Source organism: Pholcus phalangioides, unplaced genomic scaffold, assembly GCF_987345545.1.
Source record: "Pholcus phalangioides strain wild (caught in Gottingen) unplaced genomic scaffold, Ppha-v1.0 ptg000003l_1, whole genome shotgun sequence".
NCBI lineage: Eukaryota > Metazoa > Arthropoda > Arachnida > Araneae > Pholcidae > Pholcus > Pholcus phalangioides.
Window position 1 is genome coordinate 26,135,994 of NW_028301596.1, and position 21,737 is coordinate 26,157,730.

The window sequence follows — 21,737 nt, forward strand, 5'->3', positions numbered from 1 at the left end:
TTTGATACAAACTGAAATATTCAAACAGCTAAAGGGGCAGGCGGATCACGAAAATCATGAAAAGTTTAGTAAAATATTTCTCCAATTTATCAATGCATTTTTGGAAAGCAAATAGACTAAAGATAAACAGACAAATTATAGTATAAAAAATATATATTACGCTCATTAATTAGTGGTAAAAAGCTATATAAAATATTTAAGAATCTGAACTTTTTGGGAAAAGAAATTACACTAAAAGACAACTATGTTTTTTTATAACATTATTGTTCTTAATTTATTCTGCATGCTTTTGTTATAATATTTAAGTGATTTATAATATATTTCGCCCTAGTTGGAGTTTTGTGTTAAGAAATGGTACTTTTTCGGTCCGAAATATACTGAGAAATTGAATTTTCTGAATGTTATGCTGAAACTAATGTTTGAAGACAATCACTTTTCTTTCCAAATATTAGTTTCGGCATAGCATCCAGGAAATTCAATTTCTCAGTATATTTTGAGCCGAAAAAATATCATCTATTAATATGCTTAAGGGCCTTCCTGTGAGTCCACAAAATATATTGTAAAATGTATTGCGTCAGTAAAGAGAATTAAAAAGTTTACATCATTTCTGGCTGGAAGTGGAAAAAAAATGCAAAGCCTATCACGAGCTAGATTCGAACCTTGGCTAGTTTCACAGTCAAATCCACTGTCACCTACACCACTTCAGTTGACAGAAAAGGTCCTAAAACTGTTTATAACCGAAAGCATATACTTTTACTGAATTTTTTTTTTTCCAAATTATTACCACCTTCATCACTCGCTATCATTAACTACAGAATTTTAATCTTTCCCATACACGAATTAAAATTAATTGTTTGGCATACAGCGTGTTAATATTTCAGAATACATTCCATTGATTACATAACGAAGCCACCTTGTGACAGAAAGCACAACGGATCGTACGACATTATAGTGGGAATTATCGTAAGCCAAGAAGAGACGCGATTGGTTGAAATCTTGTAATCGGGGAATAGCGGTGCATTTATGAAATTAGCGCCCCGGAGTGAGACAACTTCCACTGCCCTTCAGAGTGTTAATTGCATGCCTTCCTGGGAACCTCGGAAACTGTCATGATGTTTCTCTAGGGAGGAATGAGAATTTCTTCGAAATTTTCATACACCACCATCTGAATCATTTTGTCATATATTCCGGAAGATGGATATACAATGCATAAATTCTAAATTTTTACAATTTTTACTACTGCATTTCCAAAAAAAGGGTAAGACTTCTCAATCTTTTTTTCTCCTCAATCTGATTACTCATTCAGTACAGTACCGACAATAGAGATATTTTGTTTCATGAACAGAGAGTTCATGCATAAAACATTTAAGAGCACAAAGGTCTGAAAATTTATAATATAGGCTACGTTGCTTGGTAGTTCATTCTCTGATAAGACTATGTGTTTGCCTACTATTAAATAAATTATATCTGAGGTTTAAACTGATTGCAGCTAGTGTTGTTAATATTTGACAACCATATTTGACAACTATGGCGTCTTTTGAATTTCGAATTTGAATATTCAAATATTGACATTGCAATCTTGGATTTTATTTGTGGCAAGAAACTCAATGTTATTACTTGTTTAAAACAAGTAATAACATTGAAGAGCTCACATACAACTAGTCCTACTTATAGCGTTTTCCAAAAACTTGTCATAAAAGTGTTGTAGGCAGGAAAACACTTTAAACGAGAAATTTCGATAAGTGTTAGTAAAAGTTAGAATAACGAAAATAAGTCGTAATAAAACTAAACAAGAAAACTTTCTAAGTGGGAACGTTGAGAGTAATGTACTGTAGTAATTTTAAATTAATTTACATTTTCAAATACAGTTCAAAGTGTTTCAGAATTTATATTTTTATTTTCGGGAATCCCAGTATTTGATTCGAAAGCAACTGCATAAAATCTTTTTGGAGGGGGGCGCAAAATTCCTAAGCCCGGCCCTGGATACGGACAGTATGACTGTTGTTTTTGCCTGTTATTCTTTATCATAATCCTGCTCTCGATTGATGTTAATTAATGGCAGATCTTTTTCCTCCTTTAAATGGTCTGCATGTGCACGCATTGGCCATTCACAGTTTTGTTTGTAGACCTCAGATAGTTGATAGATTTTGTTCCTCATAATGTTTATGGAAACTTGGCCCCTGATAGGGTTTTTGGGTGGGAATTCCTGTCTGCCTGTTCTTGAAAATTTTTTATTATTTCCTTTTTTCGAAATTCACAGAAATTCCTGAGAATTTGTAAAAAATACTGTTGTAACACAGTATACTTGCAATGGAATATAAAAAAATTTTCCCTAGTTTTGCTTGGAAAAGAAATAGAGGAAAGAAAAACATGGAGGGGGGGGGATCTTCTAGTTCTAAAAACTGTACAAGTAACCTAATGTACAAATTGTGCCTACTACAAAATTCAACGAAGGTTTTGACTGATCCCCTTCCCCCTAATATGCCAGAAGGGGTATCTCTTGTCCCAAGTGCTGGACCAGGGGAATGAATTCTTCCTTTAACAAATCATTGGTTGAGTGGCCATAGTGTTCGATCCAGATTTAACTGACTGACATGTAGAAGCAGACACCATTATACCTACCTCTTCACATACTTGATATAGTGAACCATTACAATAATTATGAGATTGATGTGTTTTTTTTGCATGATAGACATTTTCATATTGTTTATTGACTTGGTTTCAAAATTACCAAGTAAACAATGAAATTAATTTAATCACGGGTCAAGGCAGCAAACACAGAAAAATTGATATTAATGAAAGGTGTCATGAAATATGCATTCCTAAAGCTAATAGGTCTACTAGGTTTGCATGCCAAAAAGGGTTTTGAAATGCCTACAAATGACGGTTTAAAATGCCTACGGTTTTGAAATGAAAAAATTTGTAGGCATTTCAAAAGAGAAGTTGATAAGTTGCTCTTCAGCAACTTGGAGAACCTATTGTGGATCCTTAGGATCTATTTTTGAAAAATTCATCAACTTGGCTTATTTGAAAGATACTAATTTTCAATCATTCCAGAGTTAAGATGACATCTTTTCAGAAGTAAAAGGTTTGAGGAGGAGAAGTTACCACCAACCCTTGCAGCACTAAAGCCACATATTCTATGATCCAACTTAATTTGCATCATTGGAAAGGGCTACAAAAGCCCTCGACCAACAATACCCCCATTTATTGGTAATAGGTAATTGCGAAGAAGCAATTTCTCTAGTCAAATATCTAGAGATACCTGCACCCAAAGGAGTTATTGAACTTGTTAAATATGGATATAAGAGTATGTGTGCAAGTGGGAAATGGTTTTGCTGCAACGAATTCTCTTTGCAAATGCAGTGACTGTAGCAATGGAAAGGACTATTAATATCAGTACAGCGCCAATGGTGATTCAGAAAAGAAGGTATGTAATAAATATATAAAGATACAAGTGTTGCTTTTAATGATTCTGTTTAATATTTTTAATTATTTATGTTATTTCATTAAAAACTTTTGTTTTTATATAATTGATTAATAAAACACCATAGATGATATTATTCGAAATTTAAAAGACCTTTATCTAGCAGTAGATTGAAAATGGTTGATGATATAATGTAATTCATGTTTCTTGTGCTTTATTTGCATCATATAGCATGAAACACTTGAAAGAACTCAATGCATGCATATTTTGACCCTAAAAAACATATAATTTGACTTAATGGCACTATTAGGTCATGAATATCAGGGAAATCTATAAGTGCCAGCCATCTTGGACACCATGTTGAAAATCACCATAAAAATGTGTAAGAAAAAATGGCATTTAAGAGATTTGGAATCTACGTATCAAAATTTACAGAATAAAAAAAAAATATCGAACTGGCACATCTGGAGCCACATTTTGTTACATTTCAGACCCTACTAATATCATGAAAGAGACATTTTTAAGGAGAGTCGTTTAAAGATTTTTATTTAAAAGGTTTTTATGGTTTTAGTATGGTTTAGTATTTTTTTTCTATGGAGCTCATTTGTTTTAATGTAGGCCTAATCACTGCAAATTAATAGCTTTATCCTAATATCGACAAAAATGGACATGGAGGCAGGCTCTTTACTTCTGCATACAGATTTATAATATTCAAAATAAAATATATATGATAATAATAAAGAAAATATCTGGGTTTTTTTTTAAATATTTTTTGTAATATCCCCATTTTTCGTGGTTCTAAACCAGGCCTACATGAATTTGTTTTCTTGCCCTATCGTCGCTGTTACTTGTCGTCGTACTTCTTTAAGCATTTCAGCTGGTACTTGAGACTTATCCCAAACGTGAGTGCTCATTGCCCAATCAAATGGCAAAGCCAATTCTTGCCCCAAAAACAGTTTTGCTGGGTTTTACCCGTCGTAGCAGTACAAATAGCTAGACAAAAAAATGGTAAGTTTTTATCCCAGTCCCTATGATTCTTCTTCACATAACACCATGTCATCTGTTTTATAGTTTTATTCATCCTTTCCATAAGATACAGAGTTTACAACTCGGTATCTTACAGAATGCTCCGTATCTTGGATACTCTGTCCTATTTATAAGGTTCTACATATATCTTTCATTAAACGAGATATGAAGCAAATCCGATTATCAGAAACCAAATATTTTGGAAGCCCAAAGCGACAGCAATATTCTTCTATTAACTTTTTACTCACCACATTAGTTATAATTCTTCTAATAGGAAACATTTCCACCCATTTAGAAAAATGATTGAGAATTACTGTTAAATGGACTGTTTCTCGAGACGACACAGGGAATGGACCCATGGTATTAATTCCAATGAGTTGTGCAGGAAAACTAGCCAGAGTAGATTGCATATGGCCCCACTTACGAACATTGTTAAACTTGCAGGTCTGACATATAGGACAACTAAGGACAAATTTCTTGACGTCTTTCCGCAGTTTTAGTCAATAACCACGTTGTCTACATCTGTTATAACTTTTTCAACTCGAAACTGGCCAGACATTGGGTGGTCATGCATTTCAGTCAAAAACTTATTTCGACAATCAGATGAGATCACTAACCTTTTCCTGTTCACGAGCAATATAATATAACTTTTCCTCTTCCAGAACATAGAATTTGTTCAATCTTTCATCAGGTTCAATTTCTCCTTTATGTAATTTCTGAAAATAACTTATAATGTCCTCATATTCTTTTTTTTTTTTTTGATTTTGTATTTCTATTCCGTTTAGAACAGAAAAGAGAAATAACCGATTATCAATTTGATTTTCAAAATCTACTTCACTTACATTTTCTATAAAAGGATGATGAGACAATGTATCTGGCACTGCCATTTCAGTCCCTTTTTTATATTCATAGCAAATAGGATACTCGTTAAGAGTAAGAGCCCAACGGCTAAGTCGTCCCTTCAGTTGTTTGGCATCTAAATACCATTAAATGGCTTTATGGTCAGTCACTACAGTTATCTCATCTCCAGGAAAATAACCACACGACTTCCAATCCCTCTTGTTCAGTGACACTATAATTTCGTTCAGCTTTATTTAAAGCTTGACTAGCAAATGCTAAAGTTCTTTCTCCATCTTTTTTACACTGTATCAACACAGCACCAAGACCAATTCCCAAAGCGTCACAATGGATTTTCATTTGACATTCCGGTTTTCTTGTACTTAGTACAGGAGCATCTAACAGCTGCATTTTTAACCTCTCAAATGTTTTTTGGTGATTGTCCGTCCATATGAATTTTACACCCTTTTTTGTAAGTTGAAGAGGCTCAGCAATATCACTGAATCTTGGAACAAACTGAAGAAACCAGCTGCATAGTCCCAAAAATCTTTGTAAACTCTTGGTATTAACAGGAATCTAAAAATATTTTACTGCCTCAACCTTTCCCGGTCTAATGTGCCACCCCTCTTTAGTCAAGAGTAGTTGTAAATATTCAAGTTCTTTCTTCCGCAGATAACATTTTTCCTGTTATATAGTGAGCCCTTCTCTCTCTCTCTCTCGTAAAATATCATTCATTCAGGGAAGCGGATAATGATCGGGAATGCTTATTTTCTTCACTTTACTGTATCTAGTGTCAATAACGAAGTGCCAATCACCCATTTTCTTTTTAACAAGTTAGCAAGGCGAGCTCCAGCACGTATTTGCAGGTTCAATTATGCCACCTTCAAGCATCCCGCAAACTTATTCCTGTACATTTGTTCCATTGCGGCAGCTGGAACTTAAAGAATGGTTTATCATGGTTAATAATTTTGTGCTCTAGCACGTATGTTTGACCTGGCTTTTCTCTGAAGAGATTAGGAAATTTTTGTAATAGTTTTTATTACCCTTTTGTTCCAGCGAATCCTCGGCCGATTCCACCAACTTATCTATTTTTTGCCACTGTATCTTTCCCCTATAAACTCGGAATCCTCCTTGTAGTTCTCTAGTCTTAAAATTTACAATAAACTCGTATTGAGTTAAAAGATCTTTCCCAACAAGAAAATCCATAGGTAGTCCACGTATTATCGTCAATTCTGCATAGAAAAATGGAGGGGACGACCTCTGGCGTCATGGTTAATGTTGTCAGGACCAACTCATGACGTCACATAGGAATAGTAAATGATCCTGCTGTTAGGATCAACCAACTTAACTGAAAACAAGAATAAAAAACAACTACTGTAAAAAAGTATGGGTGTTTGCAGCCACCCACACCTTAACACAATTAAAACTACATAGCACATTTCCTTACAACCTTCTGGAGAGTCTTAATCATGCTGAAATGTCCACTGGTCAGGCTTTCGTGCAATTCTTTTACACAACTCCATCTCCAGGGCTGCAACTAGGCGCTTTTTCAGCCGGGGTAAGGATGCATTTTGGTGCCCCCCTCGGAGGTTGGGTTGCCGGATTTCAAAAAATGTTTGGAGGAAGCACAATTTTTCGGTGAACTATTTATTTAAATGATAGATAGCAGCAACTACTGGTAAAAATCACCATGGGGGTCCCCAGACTGGATCCCTGTTGGTTCACAAAAAATATTCACTTGTATTCATTTTACCAACAAATAAATTCCAGGTCTCCCAATCAGGAACTCGGGACCCAATTCGCAGAATTTTAGAATGGAATTCATCCAGGGCCCCCAAAATGAAATTTGTCAACTTCCACATGTGTCCTGGAAACTTGTCGAACATCCCCTGTGTGAGGGCCACGAAAAAGTTTCATTTATATTAATTTCACCAATGTATAAAATCCAGGGCTCCAACCAATTACTCTTGATCACAATACGCAAATTTTTTGTGGGAGCCCAAACTGGATTTGCCTCGGGCTTCGCTGTTGCAAATTTCACAATGTTAAACAGCAAAAATCATTGAGATTCATCAAAGACCCTCGAAATGAAACCTGTCAACTTTTCCATGGGAGCTCCCAACCTGGAAGCTTGTCGGACATTCCCCATTTCCTGTGAGGGCCATGAAAATTTTTTATTTGCATTCATTTTAAAAGTGAATAAAATCTATGGCCGCCCAATGAAGGAGCCGGGACCAAATTCACAAAATGTTATGGGACCCCAGACTGGTTATATCTTGGGCTTCCGCTATTGCAAATTTTTTAATTAAAGAAGCAAGAAAACAATGAGATCCATCAAGGGCCGCAGGAAATGAAACCTTTTAACTTCCCCATGAAGGTTATATGTGCAATGTCCCCCCCCCCAGGTACCCCAACCCTGTGTGTTGGGAGCAATGGTGATATATGTATATTATACACATACATACCTCTCAGCACCAATGATCTCCACAAGGGCAGGGTTGGAACGATTCTTACCACTTTTTGATTTTTCACACTATAAATTATCCACAAAGGGGCCCCGCCAACTATCCTGCCTGGGGACCCTGATGCAGGATATATATATGTGGGGGCCACGCGTCTCCGTTTATACACATAATTTGGTCCCGATGGATCAAACAGTTCCCAATATATTCAAGAGTTAAATGAAAACTTCACCCAAAATCATTACAGACTTCCGTAACACACCAAAAAACGTAACCGATTTTCGTCACCTAAAACGATTCCCGTTGCATAGAAACAGGCCGTTTTCGAGTTTGCCGTTTTATGTTATAGAGGTTATACCCACTACGTATATGTAGCATAATATCGTGCAAAGTTTTTGTTGAATGAGTGAATTTTAATTTTTCTCTCCAGTTGCCTCATTCTTTGAATTTTTCTTTTGTAATGTGATTGAAACTTTTCTATAACGTATGTAAATAAATATCTGGGGTTTGGGACCCTAATCCTCAAGATTAAACTTTTTTAATATATCGTATGTAGTTTCGTAATACAGGAAAATGTGGTCTTCCATTCCTCAAAAACAGTTCTTCAGTGATTCGATTTGTTCAGTTTGATCATTTCTCTACTGTCACCCTACTTAAATGTCGTAAAAATAAACCTATCTCATCCCCCCATCACCCTCATACCTTCTTCTGATCAGTTTATTCACATCCGTCTCTTCTGACTCCAACAGCCCTCCCAGAATTATGTCCTCCGGCTTTCAACACTGTGGTCCTTTTTTGTCCACTTTCTCTGATGTCCACTGTGTGACTGATTGAAGAAGAATGTCTTCTTCCCCTTCCCACAAGACTTCTCCAACACCTTTTCCCTGGGACAGTACCAAATTGTTTTTATAATGTTATTTTCAGAGTCACCCGTTTTTCTTTTTTCTCAAAGAAAGTCATAAAAATCATCGTTCCCCCTAGAAAAAAAAGATGATTTTTGCCCCAAATCTTTTTTTTAGTTTCCCTCATATTGGGGTCCTAGTGCACGGCCGACTGGACATTCATGTTGTTTAGTGCAGTGGTTCTTAACCTTATTTTGCCCATGGCCCCCTTCGAATATTTTTTCATTGCTGTGGCCCCCCATTGTGACAATAATTCACCCCATTAGCTTCACATCATCTGCGAATTTGCTAGTAATCCCATCGATACCCTGATCGAGTGTATCGAAAAAAAGTGAAAAAAGTATAATCACTAAATAATGTCATTTTGACGTGTGAAAATTATTGGACCTAATTTTTAGTTTAGTTGATAGATTATGGAAGGAAAACACTTTCTTTCTTCTAGTTTAAGTTGATTGCCGCTAGTTATCAAAGTAGAGCAGGGGGTCTTCAACCTTTCAGACATAGCGGGCCAAATCGAAACTTCCTACGAAGCCCGTGGACCACGAACTCATATAATTTAATGTTATCTGAATAGAAGGTGCCAATTGGGTCCCGTGTCAAATAGGGACAAAAATAATTGAAGACTTTTCATTTACTCTAATATTATTTATTTTATTAATTAATTAATTTTATTAATTTTTATTATTAATTATTCTGAAAAGTCTTTGATTAATTACTGTTTCAACTAATTTATTCTGAAATTTCAAGTGTGTTGAAATTACTTTAAATCATTATGTAATTACTTATTTCAGTAATTCTAAAATTATTTTCCTTCTCAATATTTCTTGAAATTATTTTTTTCAAGAATTACCCAATTATTCTTTTATTGATCGTGAAATAATTTCTATCAGAAATTACGAAATTACTTCTCTCATTAATTTACAAGTTATTTTTTTTCACAAATTCTGAAATTATTTGTTTCATCAATTCTAAAATTATTTGTTTTATCAATTCTAAAATTATTTGTTTTATCAATTCTAAAATTATTTCTTTCATTTATTCTAAAATTATTTCTATAATCAATTCCAAAATTATTTCTTTCATTTATTCTAGAATTATTTCTTTCATTTATTCTAGAATTATTTCTTTCATTTATTCTAGAATTATTTCTTTCATTTATTCTAGAATTATTTCTTTCATTTATTCTAGAATTATTTCTTTCATTTATTCTAGAATTATTTCTTTCATTTATTCTAGAATTATTTCTTTCATTTATTCTAGAATTATTTCTATAATCGATTCCGAAATAATTTCTTTCATTAATTCTAGAATTAATCGTTAAATGACCGGTGGGCCATAACAAAAAGCTCCGAGAGACGAATGTGTACCGCGAGTCATGTGTTGAAGACCCCTGTAGTAGAGATTCATCATTAATGTCACAGTTAATTATACTGAAATGCGTTGTCATATCTCTAAAATCCTCTCTAAAAACTATTATATCTCTAGGACCAAACGTAGGTCCCGAGGGGAAGGATCGCCTCCCCCCACCCAATTGCCGAATAATATGAGAATTATTGTTCTGTCCTGTATTTTACTAGACAGTCTAACAAATCTACATAATAAATCTCCTCTGACACAACTCCCTGGATTCCCACGATGTATAAACAAATACGCACGGTGTCACTTGTGATCATAGCGACTTCGGGGCATTTGTGCAAAAGGTATCTCCCATCTAGTTGCCCTTTTATCTCTTTTCCTTCTCGTCCCTTTCTTTTCTTCTCTACCATAACTAACAAAGGGACTGTATCCACACGATATTGTTCAACTGAAATCTTTCATGCATGTTGTCAGGAGCAATTAACAGTAACTTCTAAAATACTTATTCTTGATTTGGTTGAAACAATGATTTATTGTTTAATAAAAATACCAAAACAAAATTAAAAATGTATTTATAAATTATTAATTATAATAATTAATATTATGTATTATAAATTAAAATCTAACACACTTGAAGAAAAAAATTAACTTCCTAAAATTACCTGAAGAGCTACAAAATTTCTGAACGAGAGTGATTGTTTAAGAAGTTTAGATTGATGTGTGCGGTATATGTACTTGAAGCTCCTTCTGGGCAAAAACTAAGATGCGTGATGAGCAAAGAAAAAAAACGCTTCAAGAAGGTAGAGTTTATTCACTCTTCATCTGTGAAAAAATCAGAATTGAACGACAAAACTTTTTTTGGGGGTTTTTTGGTCACGATTTTTGCAAAACTGACCACTATGCGACGCGCAACTTCAATTACAGTATTTGACATTTTCACTTCGACTTGAACTCTAAATGTTTGAAATCTATGTAAATTATTCCTATGTATAAAATCCGCGTAATTTTTGACCTCTAAAGCCATAAATTTTAAATTGACAGATACGAAGAGATACATTGAGCCAACTATAGAAATTTTAATGCATATATACACTTAGGTCAGAATTCATTGCATTTTCGTAGAAATCAGCAGACACAGTGAGTCTCCAACAAATGGATTTGAATTAGATATTTAAAATGTGGCCATATGCCCTTTAGGATTTTTTTTTCTTCTAATGTCCACAACATTATTCCTGCAGAGTAGGAAAGTGCATTGAAACTATTTGGGATGATACAAGTCTGTTAATAGGAAACAGTATCGGTAATAGGTCAGTATCGAACAGCATATGTACAGTATTTGTTCTTTCTTTTAGAAAACCATTAAAGAGCTGCTGGTGTTAATCTTAGAGGAGGTCTCAATATCAGCATTATAGAAACCAATCAGCAAAACAAACGAAAATGAGACCGAACGACGACCAAAATATACGAAAATAAGATATTTTTAAATATTAAATGTGCTTGAAATTATGTTATTCTTTTTTTCCTTTTAAATCCTGAAAGGAATAGCATAAGAATTCTTGGGATTGAAGCAACCAGTAATATTATGCCAATTAAGAGTTTCTTAGGTAAGTTATGCAGTAATATAATTTAAAAAAATTGAATTTCGTGGGTACTTTTCCCCGTTTATAGGTTTTTATATTACAGAATGTCACACTTAATCAAAGAAATTATTTTCTTTTTTTATATCTTCATTGAGATATATGAGGCGGGGGGGGGGGTAACTTTCAGAGAAGTTTCAGGTGTGTGATTTTTGCATTTTTGTGCAGCCAACTGTTTTATGGCCTCTTCAATGTCGTATAAACGAGGTTCCACTGTATTGAGTAATAGTTTACTAAAAGCAAACACCGAGTGTGTTTAAATGTTCAATGATACATATATAATGCAATGAAGATTACTGCGACTAAGGCCATCCTGTTTTAGGGTTTCAAAAATGTTTTGGATTTTGACATGTCCAAATGCGTAATGATATACGTATTTCACGTATAAGTGTAGAGGTGAATAGTCACCGAACTATATTGTCAAGCTCTACAAACTACACGAACTTGATAAGGCTCTGAACAAACACACATTAATCAGTTTATCATTGCAAATCCAAAAAAAGTCATGAAATCAGAAAAATATTGTGTCGTTCATAACTCAAATTTATCAATCACATACAGAAAATTGTAGGCGCCAATACCGATTTTCTAGTCACCGTGGCGACATAGCACCAGGGATTTATCTATCAAGTTGAAAATTTGTTAATTCCAGGGCTTATTTCCATTAAAATCCTTATTTCGCATTTTAAATTAAAATTGAGAAAAAAGCAATGCAAACAAGTCTTACCTTCTTTTAGATTGCAGAAGATGTCAGATTCAATAGAATTACACTGTGTATATATATATACATAAACATTCGTCTCGAAATCTTATAATGATGTTGCACAATCTCTTATGAGTTTATGACAAATTACATAAACACACGCACACACACACGCAAATTACTATATTCACTTGTGTTTTCGTTAAACTAATAAGATTATCTGAGACTTGCTCAAGTACTAAATTTAATCTTTAACTACTCAAATTCTTACAGTAGGCGTTGAACTATCCTGCCATCCAATCATGGGTCCAAATTATTTTTTTTATTTGTTTGAATTGTATTTATGACTCTGCCTTAAGGACCATATTGGCTAGCCTAGGTACGTGGGGGGGGGGGGATTAACAAATATCCCTTAAAAACAGGCGACACCATTCCTCCTCCTTTTATTTTTATTATTACGGTAACGGGAATTCGATTTCCCCGGCTTTCATAGTATACTGCTATTTCTTTTTGGCAGTGGCAATGCATTGCACCCCCACTCAAAAGTCATAAAAAAAACCAAAAAAAAAAACCACACATATAGCAATCATTCTTTATTCGATTTTCTGACTCCAACAGACCACCCAGTGTCCAGCTGGGGAGAGTTTGTTCTATGCTAGATGGCTATCTGTCTGTATGTGCTTGGAAAGGATGTTCCATATCCCCCCCACATTGACGAACTAATATTTTTTTAACCCCTCTTCTTCCAGGATTACATTTACTACACAATAGCCATATCCAGCACCCAAAAGAATATCAATGAATGGTCAAAAAATCTTTTGTCTGCTTTTTAAATGGCAGCTTCTTTGTATGAAAAGTCTCCGGACAATTTCCTGTCTATACAATTATTCCGGGGGTTCTGTAATTCCATTTTATCAAATGATCTCATGGGCAAAGGCCTCTGAAGGAAAGCCTCCTAAAAAGAAAGACTAAACTTTTGCCCCGAAGCTATTTCTATGGACGTTGTGTCTTGGCGCATTGTCAGCCCCCACAAAGTATGTCGTAAAACCACCCAGATACACTCAAAACTTTTTCTCCCCCCCCCCCTTTCACCTCATGTTAATGTTACTTTAACAAGGAAAGTAATGGGAAAAATATTCTACATATTTTTTTGTTGGAAATGAAATGTTTTAGACACGCATTTTCCACATTTCTTCGTGGCCCCCCTGGAAAATCCCGTGGCCCCCGGTTGAGACCCACTGGTTTAGTGGGCTATGCTTCTAGTTATGCTTTCCGAGAAAAACTAGTTGCGATGGAAGGTTTCCAGTCGAATAAAGGTACTTGATAGCCTATAGAGGTTTCACTGCACAATACATTTCCCACTAATTAGTGCGATCACATCTGAATCGCTATTTTTGAGTGCAATAAAAGCCAGAAGATAACATTTAATAACGGAAAAAAAGAAGATTCCGTCTTTCTTGAAATAAGTGCTATACAGACTTATGCAGCACTCCTTTCCACGATAAAATTTAACTTCACGTAGTTATTGATTTCTTGCATTCTACAAACTAAATACTTAAACATACTTGCTGAATGTTTGGAACAAATTCTGAACAGTTGAAACTTAGTCAGAGCTGCCTCTTAAGCTTCTCTGATGGGTCCTGGTACCAGGCAGCAGCTCAATATGTTATTATCTTGATAGCCACCTGGTCGTACAATATCCTTCTGAGCTTCTGCGTTAGTCCCCATCTTGGGGCTGCCATGCTCGCCAGTGTTTGAAGGTTGATTCTTGAACTGTACCACAGGTAAGAACTCTTTTCGACTGCCGGCTCCAGATCGTTGTTGTGTAGCCAATTGGCCATCTTATCCAGAGTCCTGGTGGCCTTTCCTTCCATCTCTTTCCATTTCTCTGTAGCCATGACTGTGAGTATGTTGTCCGCAAAGGCCTGGACTCTTATTCCCTCTACCCAGGACTGTTTAAGTAGGCCGTCCACCGTGACGTTCCACATAAAGGGGCCCGAGCATGAGCCCTGCGGACTACCTCTCGTTTGGTCATGTTCCACGAGCTCACCTCCCAGCTCCATGGCCACTTTCCTGTCTTTCAGGAGGTGCATCAAAGTCTGTGTTAGATCTTGTGGTGCGGGAATCTGGGCAAAGATCTTTCTCAGGTTGGTGTACCGAAGTGCATAGAATGCGCCCTTGATGTCGATGGGCACCAGCGGCACGTGCTTTCCTTGTGTCCTGGCTTCCTTGATGTTGTCGACAACGTCACAGAGTGCTTCGTCCGCCGATCTTCCCATTCTAAAACCATATTGGTTCTGGTGCAAGTATTGGTGTCTCTCCAAATGGTGCATCACCCTCTGGACTAGGATCCTTTCCAGAATCTTTCCGGCGTGTGGGACAGGGTGATTGGACAATATGGCTTTATGTCGTCCACTGGCTTTCCTTGCTTTAGGATCAGGTTAACCTTTCCCCTCTTGAAGACTTTGGGAAATCTCTGCAGCTCCAGACACTTGTTGTAAAGTGTGGTCAGAGCTCCGGGTGCTTGCCATTAATCACCTTCAATATGGGCACGGTAAGCCCGTCCGGGCCCGGAGCCTTCTTGTTACCCATCCTGCTCAGCGACCGCTGTACTTCCTTCTGGGTAGTGATGGGCAAAACGGTTCTTTTCCGTGAGCGGCTCTGAACAGCTCGCTCACCAAAATGAACAGCAGCTCTTACACGGCTCTTTTGAAGAGTTGATCAACAGCGCCATCTAGCGAAGGGTTTTGTAAACTCTTGTTATTTACCCTCCTCCTCCTTCCCCCCCCCCCCCCCCCCCCCGCAAACAATATCTAGATTTTTTTTTCCCAATTACAGCACACTGCATTTACGCTTTAGTTGATGGACACGTTGCGTTTCAATTAAAAAATCAACCAGAGAAATATGCAAAAAATCAAGCTTTTCTCTCTCTCTCATTCCAAAAATAATAATAATAAACTTTTTCCCTTAGGGGTCATTCAAGTATTACGTCAGCATCGAGAGGGGGGGTTTCAGATTTGCTGACTTTTGATGATAAGGGGGAGAGGGGGGTTTGAAGGTTACTTACGTCATCAACCACCCGTTTCTGAAGATATGGGGGGGGGGTCAGTGTTTTGCGACTTTTGCTAACAAATGGGGGTGGGAGAGTCAAAAATGGCTAAAAATCTGCTTACGTAATACTTGAATGGCCCCTTATAGAAGATGGTTTTGTGCACTAAACCAGACACATAAGATGGTCAGTGCCGTCTCAAGGCATGGGCCCACCCGGGGGTCTCAGGAGAAAAAAAGCCTCAGAAAAATCATTTGGTCTGGGGGCCCATGTTGCTCTTAAGACGGCCCTGAAGATGGTGAGAAAAAAATCTCCATATTACTGTATTTGCATGAACATCCATGTTCTCATTTACGTAACAATCGATAAACGATTTGTATTCATCTCCTGTGTCGTCTTCATGGGCGGAGATACGGGAGGCGTGGGGGGGGCATTGCTCTTCCCTAGCATCAAAGATAGAGTCGACTGATCTAATGTATAAATGTATATGTGAATTGACATCATCATCATCGTGGCCCCCCCCCCCCAGACTTCCAAGTCTATCTCTGCCTATGGTCGTCTTTTTTAATACGCCGGACAGCTTTGGATGTAGATTTTCGAGACATCTCACATAAAAATAAACAATCACCGTTTTTTTTCTCTCGCACAAAAGTCATTTTGTAAGGAGTCGCGAAAGGTTCTCGTACGGAATACAGCCTTTATACCTAGCTAGGTATAAAGGTGTAGACTACGACACATTAGGAAAAAATACTTCCAGAGTGCGGGTTGGGTTCACAAGGGGTTCACAATTGATAAACTTGAGTGATAACAAGTCCCCCTCCAGTTCACAAAAAAAATGTATTGGTATAGGCCATTGTTCCCAACCTTTTTTTGTCCCAACGGCCCCTTCAGAAATTTTGTTCTCCCATTCCCCCCCCCCCCAACGCAATCTAAGCCATAGGATCCTATGTTATACCCGTAGCTTCTACCACCCCCGGAACATTCCATCGCCCACGTTGGGAAGCACTGGTATAGTCGCAAAGGAAGAGGTGGACAATCGTCCCCCCCTCTTTTATTCATTATAATAACGACTGAAATTACATACGAAATTTTAATTGAAAAATCACAACTGAAACAACAAATTACATTGCGGTTGAAAATTATTGAATGCAGGGGCGACTGTTCAGCCGCGTGATCTGTACGTCCACATGGGATATCGCTCTTAGAGAGATTAAAAAGCAAAAAAAAAAAATCTTATGTACCCAAAAAAATTAGAGAAATGGTGTCTGTCCGCTCTAGGTGGGGTGCTAAATCCATGATGAAAGGGCAAAAACAAATATTATTGACCAAAAAAAAATTAGGGTAAATGATTTGTCTGCTCGTAGGAAAGGCATCAAATCTGAAGTGAAAAGTCGAAAAAAATTAGGGGACATGATTTCCGTCCACTGTAGGAAGGGGTTGGGGCAAATTTGTCACGATAGGGCAGAAAAGATTTATTGACCAAAAAAACAATTGGGGAAAATGATTTTTGCTGGAAGCCAAATCCGACGTTGAAGAGCTAAAAAAAATTTATACTGGTCAAGAAAAGAAAAATCAGGAAAACGATTTCTGTCATCTCTAGGAGGAGCAACAAATCCGAGCTGAAGAGCAGAGCCGTAATGAGAGCACCCCCCCCCCCCAAATCCAGGGATACGCACCTAGATACTTTTTAAGCCGGAACAAACTTGCATTTCTGTGCACCGTATAATGTAGAAGGAGCAGTTAAAAGAGGTGCATTCGCCTCCCCCACTAGTCCAGCGCCCGAGCCCCAGACCCCCCCCCCCCCCCTATTAGTTGTGGTTCTTCTCTATCTGGCTAAAAATTACTGCCTATCAATTCAAAGTACTCCGAATCTTGGAAATTTGAACATCTTATTTTCAGGAGATCTGCCTCTTCTGCACCTCCCCTCCCCACGGACGTGCCCATCCGTTAGACTGCACTGGTGAGTAGACCAAATAACAATAATAATAACAACGAGAATGAGATTCCTTCCCCTTCAAGAGATGCATTCAATCCGAGGTAAAAGAGCAAAAAATAATAGTAAATAAAAAATAAGGCAGCGAAAGGGGGATTCTAAAAGCCTTTTGTGCAAAAAAAAACCTTGCAAAAGGGGGAAAAAAGAAAGCGTGGCCAACGTCTTCTTAGAAGGGAGGGTGGGGACTTGGGAAGAGACTAGTTGTTAAGTTCTGCAGAACAGTGGCAAGCGAAGCGGCTCCCGGAGGCCTTTTAAAAGGACACGGCTCACTTGAATTTCTGCGGCTCGCGGCTCGTCACGGTTCATTTGTAGCCAATAGGAGCAGGCAACACAAGCGATTCACGGCTCATTTTCGACCAATTACAGGAGGTGTTTTAACAGGCAACGGTTCACTTTCATTTCTGCGGCTCTCGGCTTGTCACGGTTCATTTGTAGCTGAAAGGAGCCTGCAATATGAGCAAAAAGTTCGTATTCCGCCACTCCCCCACTGGGGGAGGGCTGAGTTCGCAGTTATTCTTACCCGGACCGTAACTAGAGGGGGGGGCAGGGTGGAGGGTGACGGTCCCGGGCGGCAGAATTTAGGGGGCAGTAGTTTTAGGCGGGGGTACAAAGAACACCATTACAAGATAGTCGAATTTTATCATTATAAATCGTTGTGGGGCACCGAAAATTATGTTTGCCCCGGACGGCATAAATCCTAGTTACGGCCCTGATTCTTAGTTTTCTACTTTCTAACACTATAAATTAAGTATAGAGGGGCCTTGAAAAGTCCCGGTCGGGGGGCTTGCTACAGGATGGGGGGGAGTCAGGATGATAGACAGATTTATGGTTTTTGACACCCTTTTTTCCCCCAATCTTTTCATACTTCCAATCTCCCAGTTTTGAAGCCCATTTGATGAATACGTATAATGTATAATTCGTGTCTGAAACTTCTTTTGGTCTGGGCTGATTTCTGCATTGACGAGAGGGTTTGCCCAGAGCCCCTTAATTATGTTGGGCCTCAGAAAAACCACTTGGCCCAGGGTCCCATGAAGCTCTTAAGACGGCCGGCCCTGTTAACGAGTACAGGCATCCTGGAAAGTTAGAATAGCCAAAGTTTTTAATGAACCACGCCTTTATAATTCCTAATATATCATGCTATCATTTTTATAATATATAATAATAATAATTTTAAAATCAATAACGCGACGGCCATGTGAAAACCATGTAACTGACATAAAATGTGCGGAAAGCCATTGTTAAAACCAAGATAATAAGCATACTATCAGAGGCGTAGCCAGAAATTTCGTTCATGGGGGGGGACCAAAGTGACAGAACAATGGATTTGGCCATCTTTTTCCCTTTTTTCGGTCATTTTCTCACATTTCGGGGGGGGGGACCAGACCCCCAAGCCCCCCCCCCCTTGCTTCGCCCTTGCATACTATGCTGCATTATTATTATTACTTTTTGACATTTTCGGCAATTCTATCTTTCAAGTTGAGTCTTGTTTTGGTACATGAAAAATTGGTCAATCATTAGAAAAATGTGAACACCAACGAAAACACAACACACACACACACACTCCATATCCTTTTTTTTCTATATATTTATTTACAGAAGTTGTGGGCAATCGGCAAACTTTTTTCACATAATTCATAAATAAAAAATACATAAAAATGAAATGAAATACATGGAGGAACAAACCCCTGCTTGCGAACTAATCTGGCTCACTTGAAAAAAATGTACCCATGAATTTCGAAACAAAATATTATAATTTGAGAAATTATGCATTACCAAGTGAGGTCGAATAATGTGTTCGGAATAGAATCATGTTATTCATTATACATTTTGTTGCGATTACAACCGTGAAGAATTTAAGTCAGTACGACATCATCATAGGCGTAAAATAATAGGAAATGTCGGGAGCAGTAAATAGTGGTTGGGGAGGGGTGTTCAAAACTCAATATTTGTGTAGAAATTTAGGAATCACGGAGATGCAATAAATTTAGAAAGGGGCCGTGACAGGTGGTTTGGAGGGCTGCAGAGAGCTGAGAAGAAAAATTAAGGTGTGAAGAAATAATGCTTTTATATTGACTATACACTTGCAGAATCCAACGAAACCAGGGCCGTCTTAGGGCATGGACTCACCCGGGCCTCACCACCCACATTTTGCAGCAGGTTCCCTAGGATGGGGTTTTTCGCAGGCCTCCGGCTTCATTTTTCACAGACCCCCTTCTCTATATTAAATTTAGTGGGAAAAACAAAAAATGATGAAAACCATATCAGGCCCTGGGATGCAGCTCTGTCAGTCCCACTCTTGTGAGGGGTCATGCCCGGGGGTCTCATGTACACAAGTGACTCCACCTCATGATATTTTGTATAGTGCAATAAATTTTTAAAATAAGTAGGAAATATGTAGGCTGTTTATTTCCTGCTAAGTATAGGACTACCATAGCATCACTTTGCCTGAGGGGCCCATGATGTTGAGACGGTCCTGAATAGAATTCGGATTAGTGGGCAGCTCAATAAATTCTAAGCCAGTGGTCAGGAGGCCAATTGTATTTGCAAAAATTTTCATTCAGTATAAATTCACTGAAAAAATCAATTCAATACGTATAAACGATCTTGCTTCTAGATGAGGGTCGAAGACTCGGGCGCCACGAGAAAAAAAATATTCAAAGGGGGCGACGGGCAAAAAAAAAAAGGAAAGAGAAACGCTGCTTTATATAATAACATGCGCACAAAAAGTGCTTAACTAGTTCTTTTGTGTAGCTTATAGAGTGTAGAAAGAAAGAGTGGCTTTTTGTTTGCAGGCTTTTATGTTTTTTGCAGTTCACCACGACAACTTTACTCACAACAGAACCATTCAGTGCTTAACAACAGTTTTAATTGTCCGAAATACACGAACGATGTTGTTTGTTCACTACATCTTTACCGCGGGATATGTGATTGTGGTATTTCTCGGACACAAAACTAGACGCATGGAAACGGAAAGGTGTCAAAAAGAAAAAAAAATCACTCTTCTGTGCCTGCCACCCGTGTTTTTGTGCGCTCATTTGCCATATGAATATGCATCTTCTTTGCGTCGTCATATTCCCACAATAAGCCGGAGAGCTTTCATGTCATTTTCTTCGTCCCCACATAAGTAGTTAAATATACTGTGTCAAGTATCTCATCACAATAGTTAACAAATCCCAGGGAACCTTTCATTCTTCAACTAGGGAACTTCAACGCTAGTCTAGACTAGCGTCCCTCAGTCGGCATCTACACAAGCACCCCATGTTAAAACCTCGATAGGATAAAGAACTACTGAAGGTAGGACACAAAAGCAAATATTTACAATGGCTCCGTACCAGGGACCATTCCTATGCTCTTTCCCCCTTTGAAGCCAGTTTTTGATTTTTAAAAGGCTTCGAGTTTGAGTCTGCTGGTCGGTTCCCCAAGGGGTTTCGTCGATTAACTTGTCTCGAGAGAACTCCCAAAATATTAACGTCTTGATCAGAAATTTTAGCTCATCTGTCCCTAAGTAAAAAAATACATTAAACCAATATGCAGTGTCTGTTAGGATAAATTTCATCTATGCGTTGATTATGCATAATCGCCGACTATTTTGATGAGTTTGATAAATTTCGTTCAAACATGTATTCCGAATTTATCACATTCACCGTAACACATACATACTGTAATATTTTAACTTTAAACGTTCCTATTTAGCACGGATGGAATATATTAGAATTCTACATCAACAACAATCAATACAGTGTACTCAGTACACGCATACTTAGAAATAATCAAAATATTAAGAAACTAGTAGGCAGCAGTGCCAATTGAGTCACTGTTCATTTCGAAGTAGATTTTAGCAGGAGGCAAAGAAGACCGGGAAGGGGGGACTAAAAGGGAGTCACCAATGAAATTCTAGTGGGGGGAGGTGGAATTAAACAGTAAAGAAAACTTCTGAAGAATTTCTTTTTGTGATCCAAGCAACGTCTATATAAAACCCTTAAGCCAGTGATTCTCTAAAGCTTTTTTTCGCCTTCGACTCCCTTAGACTCAGTGTCTATCCGCGACTTCTCAAAGCAGTCTGAGAATCGCTTCGAAGCACTTAACAAGTACACATCAATAGCACACCAGCTTTCCGCGGTACCCACTTTGAGAACCACTACCTTAAGCAAATGATTCGTTTTTCTTTTAGTCACCAGAAAAATCAAAAATAAGTGACGCACATTACACTTCCTTCCGTGGTAAGTTGGTACGATTGTCAATTGCTTCAGCATAGTCTCCCCACGTTTTTTCTTTTACCGCCCTCGTCTCAGAGAGAGAACTTTCCTCACTGATCCTGAAACTCCTCACAGAGCGAAATTCACTA

General features: G+C 37.7%; 1 protein-coding gene across 3 annotated transcripts in view; it reads left to right on the plus strand.

Moving 5' to 3' along the window:
- The window catches only part of LOC149088343 (2-oxoadipate dehydrogenase complex component E1), an 846,788-nt gene that overhangs the window by 782,853 nt on the left and 42,198 nt on the right, over nucleotides 1–21,737 (plus strand). The gene's annotated exons all lie outside the window — the stretch shown is intronic.